This window comes from Cebus imitator, unplaced genomic scaffold (genome assembly GCF_001604975.1).
Source record: "Cebus imitator isolate Cc_AM_T3 unplaced genomic scaffold, Cebus_imitator-1.0 Scaffold37, whole genome shotgun sequence".
NCBI classification, from domain to species: Eukaryota; Metazoa; Chordata; class Mammalia; order Primates; family Cebidae; genus Cebus; species Cebus imitator.
In genome coordinates this window covers 3996726-4005633 of record NW_016107352.1, presented here as the reverse complement: position 1 = coordinate 4005633, position 8908 = coordinate 3996726, and positions in this window count along the sequence as shown.

Here is an 8908-nt window from a genome sequence, read left to right as displayed (position 1 = left end):
CTAGAGTGGAACATGGGATGAAAGAGGGTAAGAATGAGGATACAGAGTAAGGAGCCCATTTATAATAAACCAGTTAAGATAACGAATTCAGGGAATACAGTTGGTGACCAGGAGACAGATTAGAGAGAAATCATAGAGTATTCTCAGAATAGTGGCAGTAAGTACAAATGTCTCTAGGTGCCATAGACATTTGGTAACATCAGGTTTTTGTTTATATTTGAAACTATGAGTCCTACAAAAGGAAAATTAATATACAACATACCAAAGTCTACAACTACCTTGAATGGTATCTAGAACTAGGACTTACCTTCTTAGGGAGTGCTATTAAAGAGTTTTCCAGAATCTGAAACTACTGAAAGTGTATGTGTAATTACATGTATTTTTGTGAAGGGATGGTTCATAGTTTTATAAGTACTCAAATGGGTCCAAGACTCAAAACAAAGTTTTAGCCTAAGAAATGAAAGAGAACGACTTCAAACACCATTCCTTCTCAATGAAGCCTGTAAGTTAACTGTTGGTGCATGTTATGCAGAGCTTCCTCAGAATGGAGAGTATCTAATCCCTGAAACATGCAAGTTTACACTGAGAAGATTCTAATCAAAGAAGACAAGGCCTGGATATTAAGACAGGAAAAGTATTTTGTAGTAACTGATGGGAAAGCTTGAGATGGAGATACAGCACAAAAGCGTTCTGAAGTTTATGTCAAATACCCCCATCAGAGCTGTTGGGTGCAGTGGCTCATGCCTATAATCCCAGAACTTTGAGAGGCCAAGGCAGGAAGACCACTTGAGCCCAGGAATTTGAGACCAGCCTGGGCAATATAATGAGACCCTATCTGAAATAAAAATAAAAATTAGCTAGGTATGGGGCACACTTAGATCCAGCTCCTTAGAAGGCAGAGAGAGGAGGACTGCTTGAGCCCAGGAGGGTGAGGCTGCAGTGAGCCATGATTGCACCACTGCACTCCAGCCTGAGTGACAGAGTGAGAACACATCAAAAAAAAAAAAAAAGAGGAAAAAAATAAGCACAGGCTTTACAGAATGGGTGAGGGTAAAAGAGAGCTGTTTTCAAATATGGGAGGGGAAGATGGAAGCAGTATCAGTGCCTAAGGGGCCAAAAAGTGACCAGAAAAAAAAATGCTATTGGCCAAGGCTATACTAGCCCACATGGTGCTTTGCAGATTTTAAAAAGTCCCCCTGCTTCTTCCAAGGGAATGCCATCTTGAGAGAGAGTCAACAGCTTGGTATGAGGCATCCACATCGGATTCCAGACCCCACATCCCAGCTCAGCTTGCTATTTAGTGCAGGGCTACACCTACACAGTGGTACACATGGCCCTGCTTCTGGCCAACATGGACATTTGGGTCAGTACATCCACGGCCCTCCTGCCACATCCTTGCAGCCTTCCCTAGCCATCCCCTTCTCCACACCCAGCTCTTCAGACCCCTAACCCCTGTCAAAGCCATGCTAGATATTCCCTATATTCTTCCCATTATCTAGAAAAAAAATGGCTGTTTACCCATTATCACCTTCTAACAGGCTTCTTAGCCAGAAGGTCTTCTAACATCTTCCCAACCTCACCCTTCTCAAGGCCACTTCTATTAACATTTGCACCCTGTTGTTGAGATGATCCCTGATTGTCATTAGGCCTCCCTGATTTCCCCAGAAACCTCTCTTCCCTTTTCTCATTCTATCTTCTTTTCTTCACATTTCTCTTTGCTTTCCTGATTTGTGTTATGTGAAGGTTTCTTTGCTACCCATTGGTGTCTGCCATGTCTCCCCCTGTGGTCTGGTTTATTATGGTGTTATTTTACAGAAGAGGGCAGTTCCTCAGCAAAGGCCCCACCCTCAAGCCTGGTTACCCATGGCTCTAAGTGAGAAGAGGCATTCCTATTTTTGTGCCCAAAAAGTTGCTTTTGGCCTGCCATGTACCCTATCCTGTACCAATACAAACCCCAAACCCCAGGGTCCAGAAGCAGCAGATGAGGAGACAAATGGCAGAACAGCACAGCAGAGAAAGAGAAGAGAAGGAATGTCAGGAGTTCTCCTGGGGACAGTCAAGGAATCGGCCACTGGACAGCCAAACTCCAAGGGAAGATCATCTTCCCGCTATACCTTCTGTCCAGCTCCGCATTCATCCTGCTGAGAGCCACCTCCACCACTCAGTACAACCCCTACATTCATGTTTCAAGTCCGTGTGTTTCCCAATTCCTCCAGGATGCTGGACAAGAGCTCAGGATACAGAAAGCTGTCATGCTGGCCCCCTGCTTTTGCAAAAAGGCAGAGGGTCCAGTGACCTGGTTAACCCTTAAGCTATCCATGGACAGGAAGGCTAAAAGAACACACTGTAACATTTGTCCACATGTGGGAGTCGCAGACACCCACCACTAGATGCTGCTATGGGGCTGGAGCCCAAAAGCACTCACCCCGTTCCTGCACCTGCCTGTGTGCTACCCCTTTGATAAGGGGTTTGAACCCATAGGCACTGAACAGAGAACCACACCCTGTCACATATCCCCTGAGGGATGCCAGGGAACTCTACCATTTCATTGGGACCCTCATGGCAGATACACTGCCAAGGTCTGCAAGACCTCTATTGCTCCTACCTAGAACTAGGCTATCAATGATCAGTGTCAAAGGAGTTGATGTCTGTCCCATGGGGTGTCATCTGCCATTGATGCTGACACTTACACTGCTAACATCTTAGGCTATCAACATCACATTATCCTTTTATCTTTTTATTCTTTATTTAGAGGCAAGGTCTTGCTCTGACATCCGGGCTACAGAGCAGTGGCAAGACCACAGCTCATTTGTAGCCTTGACCTCCTGGGTTCAAGCAATCCTCCTGCCTCAGCCTTCCAAGTACTGGGTCTATAGGTGTGCACCACTGCATCCAGCTTCACCATTCTTTTGATATATTCCCATGCTATCTTCAAGAATTAATCAGCCTGCTTTTCTCTTGTTATGTACCAAAGTTAAGAATTTGAGCTGCCAACAGTTTGGTAAATTATCAAAGAGATTTTAGTTAACATAAAATAGCAATAAATATTTGTGAATCTGATATCTGGGTCAAACCTGTGTAAAGAATAAATAGTATTTCATTCCATTAACACTTATAAAGGTTTCAGTTTAATTATTTTTCATTCATTTAACATTAGAGGAGAGGTCTAGATGAAAAATACTTTTATACCACTTGAGAGATTAATGAATTTCCTGCTATAGTATTTTAACCTCTTTTTCCTAACGTTTCATTTCTGGCTACTATTTATTAAAGCTGCCTGTCATCTTAATTCTAAATCAGGATTCAGTTGTACCATGATAGAGTGGAAGGCATAGACCATGCCTGCTGTAAGATTTCCTTTAAGATCCCTACTATATGTTTTGGGTTGAATTATGACCCCAAGAAAGATGAAGCCCTAACCTTCAGTATCTCAGACTGTGACCTTATTTGGGAATGACATCACTGTAGATGCAATTAGTTAATACATAATCATACTGGAGTAGAGTAGGTCTGTAATCATATATGGCTGGTGTCCTTAATCAAATATGGCTCTCTTTCGTCCAAAAAAAAAAAAAAAAAATGACACAGAGAAGGGAAACAGCCATGTGAGGACTGAGGTAGAGATTGAAGAGTTGCTGCCATAAGCCAAAAAACACCTCAGACTACCAGAAGCTAAAAGAGACAAGGTAATCCCAGCACTTTGAGAGGCTGGGGCAGGTGGATCACCTGAGTTCAGGAGTTCGAGACCAGCCTGGCCAACATGGTGAAAACCCAACTTTACTAAAAATGCAAAAAATTGGTCAGGAGTGGTGGTGGGTACCTGTAATCCCAGCTACTGGGGATGCTGAGGCAGCAGGAGAATCGCTTGAATCTGGGAGGTGGAGGTTGCAGTGAGCCAAGATCGTGCCACTGCACTCCAGCCTGGGTGACAGAGTGAGACTATCTGAAAAAAAAAAAAAAAAAAACAAGGATGGATTCTCCCCTTTGAGATGGGAGATTTCCATGGCCCCCTTTATAGGATATGCAATAGGGGTATGGTGCCCTGTTCAGCCACTGCAAGCTCAAACCCCCTATGGGACAGGGAGCACACAGCAGGCAGGTGCAGGAACTGGGGTGAACATTTTCAGGCTCTGGCCCTATGGCAGCATCTAGGGTTGGGTGCCTACAACTCCTAAAGCCCCAGTGTTACAGTGCTCTTTTAGGCCATCTGTAGATGGCTTAAGTGTTAACCAACTCGCTGTCCCCTCGGTACTTGGGCTTTTGTCCAGTGTACCAGAAGAACAGGGTCACACATGACTTGAAGGATGAATGCAGAGGTTTTATTGAGTGGTGGAGGTGGCTCTCAGCAGGATGAAAAGGGAGCTGGGAGGGGGGATGCAGTGGGAACATGATCCTCCCCTGGAGTTTGGCTGTCCAGTGACTGAACTCTCTAATTGCCCCCCCGTCAAACTCCTCTTGGTGTTCAGATATTCCTTCTCTTCTCTCTTTCTGTGCTGTGCTGTTCTGCTGTTGGTCTGCCTGTCTCCTCATCTACTGTTTCTGCAGCCTGAGGTTTGAGGTTTATATGAGGGCAGAATAGGGGGCATGGCAGGCCACAAGGCAACTTTTTGGGCTCAAAAACCAACATGCCTGTCCTCCTTCAGAGCGGTGGGTATCCAGGCCTGAGAGGAGGGCTTTGCTGAGGAACCGCCCTCTTCTACCCAGTATTTCCCTGTCTCTTCTGTATTATCACCTAGAGAATTCAGAGGCAGCATGGCCCTGCTGACTCTAGAAATATAAGAAAATAGATTTCTGTTGTGCAAGCCACCCAGTTGGTGACACTTAGTTATGGTAGCTCTAGGAGATTAAAATACTGTCCAAGCCATTACCCTGCCATTAATTCACTTGTTGAATTAGTCAACAACTGCTTATTAGATGTCCACTACTGGTTCTCTAGGCTAAGTGCTAGAAATAGAGATGAATGACACAGTTTCTGCTTTTGAGGAACTCTCAACCCCAGGGAAGCAGGGGCAGGGGCAGGGGGCAGACATGCCAGCAGCCAGCACTATCCAGAGAGATACATGGTAAAAGACAGAAGTAGGTACCAGACACTATTAAGAGTAAACATATGAACTATGCCTAAGGCAATGCGGAAGTCTACACAAAGGTGACACTTAAGCTCTATCTAAGGAACAAGTAAGAATTCTGCAAAAAGCAATAAGGGTTTTCAGAGACAGAGGGAACAGCATTAGGAAAGGAATTCATCATAATATTTTGCTGGCAAGGCCAGTCAGATTAGATTATCATCTACATTCAAATCCACAGGTATAACCTCCTATACTGGCATTGGGAAAAACAATCACAGAGTCCTGACTTCTAATATTATAGGGAATCATCCCAAATTATTCGTTTGACTATTCAAAACAGGTAACTATTGTCAAATGATAGACTCCTTCAAAAACATCTGGCTTAGGCTGGGTGTGGTGGCTTATGCCTGTAATCCTAGCCCTTTGAGGGGGCCAAGGTAGGTGGATCGCCAAAGTTCAGGCGTTTGAGACCAGCCTGGCCAACATGGTGAAACTCCATCTCTACTGAAGATATAAAAATTAGCTGGGCATAGTAGTGCACATCTGTAATCCAGGCTACCCAGGAGGGTAAGGCAGGAGAATCGCTTGAACCTGGAAGCCCAAGGTTGCAGTGAGCCAAGATCGCACCAGTGCACTCCAGCCTCTAGGAGACAGAGCAAGACTCTCTCTCAAAAACAAAAACAACACCTGGCTTAAATAAGGTACAATTCTATTCCCTAAATTGTTCACCTTAAAGCAATAATTTTAGTATTAAATGTTTTCTAGAAAAAATAGGATCCAAAACAGTCACTAGTTCCAAATAACAGGTTCCTATGCTGAGACACATTGGTGCCTTTGCTGCTAGTGATACCAGAGGAGGACCATTGCATTTGTCAGATTGATTAGCTGACTAGCAGTGAACCACTGGGACTAAATGAGAGCAAAATGAGTTCATTTAGGTGGTGTCAATCTGTGGCAGATTGATTCATACGGTTTTTATGCAAAGCTCCAAGGGAACAATGCCAATTATTTCCGCAAATAGAAAGGAACAATCCAGCTATCTGGGTAGTGTCTTTAATATGCCTTTTCCTTTAGGTTATCAGACGGTTCTTAATTTCTTTCCCTCCCCATTCTTCTACTTCCTTCCTTTCCTTACTTCCATCCCTCTTCTTTAGGAAAATTATTTTGAAAATTAAAAAGGTAAAACTCAACATAAGTTTAAATTTTTCCTGGACCTCTGTTTTCATTTATTGACTACTTTTTATTTGCCAAGCACCATATTAAGAGCTTTGCAAGTTCTACCTCCTTTGATCCTAATAATCCCTTCAGGTAGGTATTATACTTCCATTGTGTTGTAAATAAGAGAATTGAGATTTAATGATATGAAGTAACTTGCCCACAGTGGCACCTTTAGAAGAATGACTATGACAGGTAAGACTCGACTCAGTCCTTCTAACATTATAATCTGTCTTCCCAGTTGCAGTCCTGGTGATTCCTAAACTTAATGTGCATGGAAACCACCTGAGACCCTTAAAATGTGGGGCCTGAGATCCTGCATTTCTAAATTCCCGAGACTGCCTTTGACTCACTAGGCTATTTACTGGCATAATGATGTGCTCTTTCAAGAAAAGTAGAATCCCAGTTTTCTGAATGCTAAAAGTCAAAATAAATGGTGGAACTACCTGTTCAGTTTAAAATCTTCAGCTAGCTTTCCTCTGTGCTCTGCTGGTTCGTTCCTCCCTCTCTACTAATAGACTTCTCTACTAATTTTCATACCTTCTTGTCTTTCCCCTTTCATTTAGGACAACCCTTAAATTACCAGAGGAATGTTCTTTCCATAAACTCTTCCTCAGCACCATCATGCTCCCAGGTGAAACCTTAGGTTCTTAGTCTGTACTTTGAAGTCTTTCCCAATCTTTGTTTAGCCTCTTTGATTTCCTGCTATTCATCCTACTCTTTATTTTATCTGATCCTGAAATACTCCCTCTCAGTCCTTTCTTTAATTCATCAGGAACAAAACACTACTAAAATTTAAACCTGCAATCTTTTATATGTTAGGATCATTTTTGTGAGAAAACAAGTTTAGAGCCAACATCACAAAATAAGAAATATTTGATTAGCCCCAGACTTTATGAAGTCATCACAATGAAATCTTCGAGCACATTTTCAGTGTGAAATGAAGATCTGTGGACCTCAAGAAGGCTTGGCCATTTATTTTCATGTCACTAAGGTCAACAAAGGAAAGGACTCATTTTGTATTCATTTCCCCCAGGTGTTGATAAAGTTCCAAACAGCTCTTCTGCACCCCCATTCTTCTGGCCTCTCCATAGTTTCTCCATTCCCCAGTCAATAAAGTCTCTCAGACCTTTTCAGGCAAAAGTATAGCATATATTGGCCTCTTAGCATTGCTATAAAACTATGAGGAAAAAGCTAAAAGAGCTGGAAGTCATTCTAAGAACGAAATAACTCAAGATCTTTAATGTAGGTTATTAGTTTCAAAACTGAGAGCTGAGGCTGGGGACAGTGGCTCCCAGCACTTTGGGAGGTTGAGGCAGGTGGATCGCTTGAGCCCAGGAGTTGGAGATTGTCCTGGCCAACATGGTGAATCCCCATCTCTACTTAAAATACAAAACAAAATTAGCTGGGTGTGGTGGCGCACATCCATAGTCCCAGCTACTCAGGAGGTGAGGCAAAAGAATTACTTGAACCTGGGAGGCCGAGGCGCAGTAAGCAGAGATCATACCACTGCACTACAGTCCAGGCAACAGAGCAAGACTCAGTCTCAAAACAACAACAAAAACTGAGAGAGTTGCCCATGAAGAACCGTGAAAGCAAAACTCAGAACACAAAACTTTCAGTGGATGAGCTTCACCAACTGTGTCATCAGAAGAACTGGTTTCAACTCCACAGGAAGTCAGTCCAGTTATCACTAACATGTTGCACAATAAGCTATATATATATAGTCCAATTAATCACCTGCTGTATTTACCAAACTTCACAATTTTCCAAAATTGAACTCATCTTCAAAGAAAGAAAAACAGCCCCTAAGAAATAGTCAAAATAATTTGCCAATGATATTTATGTTCTTTTTTATTTTCTCCAAGATGGAGTCTTGCTCTGTCACCAGGCTGGAGTGCAATGGCATGATCTTGGCTCACTGCAACCTCTGCTTTTGGGGTCAAGCAAATCTCCTGCTAAGTAGCTGACATTACAGGTGCACAATACCACACCTGGCTAATTTTTGTATTTTTGGTAGAGATGTCAGCCAGACTGGTCTCAAACTCCTGACCTTTTGATCCACCCATGTCAGTCTCCCAGATATTTATATTCTTAATCTCTTCATAGTTATCCTTATAATCTGGATGAAATGAATTGTTACAATTAGGTTTCAGTTCATTAAGGTTATAAAAATACATTAAACTGACTGAGATTTTTGTTAAGTATGCTGCAGTGAGGTGAGTATCACTTGTCAGTGAGAGCATTTTCATTTCTAAATTAACTTAAATCATCTTTCCCAGTCCTCCTCCTGTAATAATTGTGCTCCTGCAACATCTTTCTGAGGTTCGTATCATTTTAGGTAGGTAATCGTATTCCTATGGCAAGTGTAATCGGGTTTTTTCTTGGGTGCTGGTGAGGCACAGCTCCCCAGAGAGAATGCTGTGGGTTCTTGGCCTCCAATCTCTTAAGGAATAAGTGATGGAACCACTGCCGGTGTGCCATATACTTGTAAAAGTAAATATTGGACCCAAGAATTGTTGCAGAAACGTGATTTTATTTAGGTAGATAAAAGAGAAGGAAAGGAGAAGAATAGAAAGGCTTCCACGAAGAGTGTGGAAGGGGATTCCAGAGGGGAAATCCCAGAG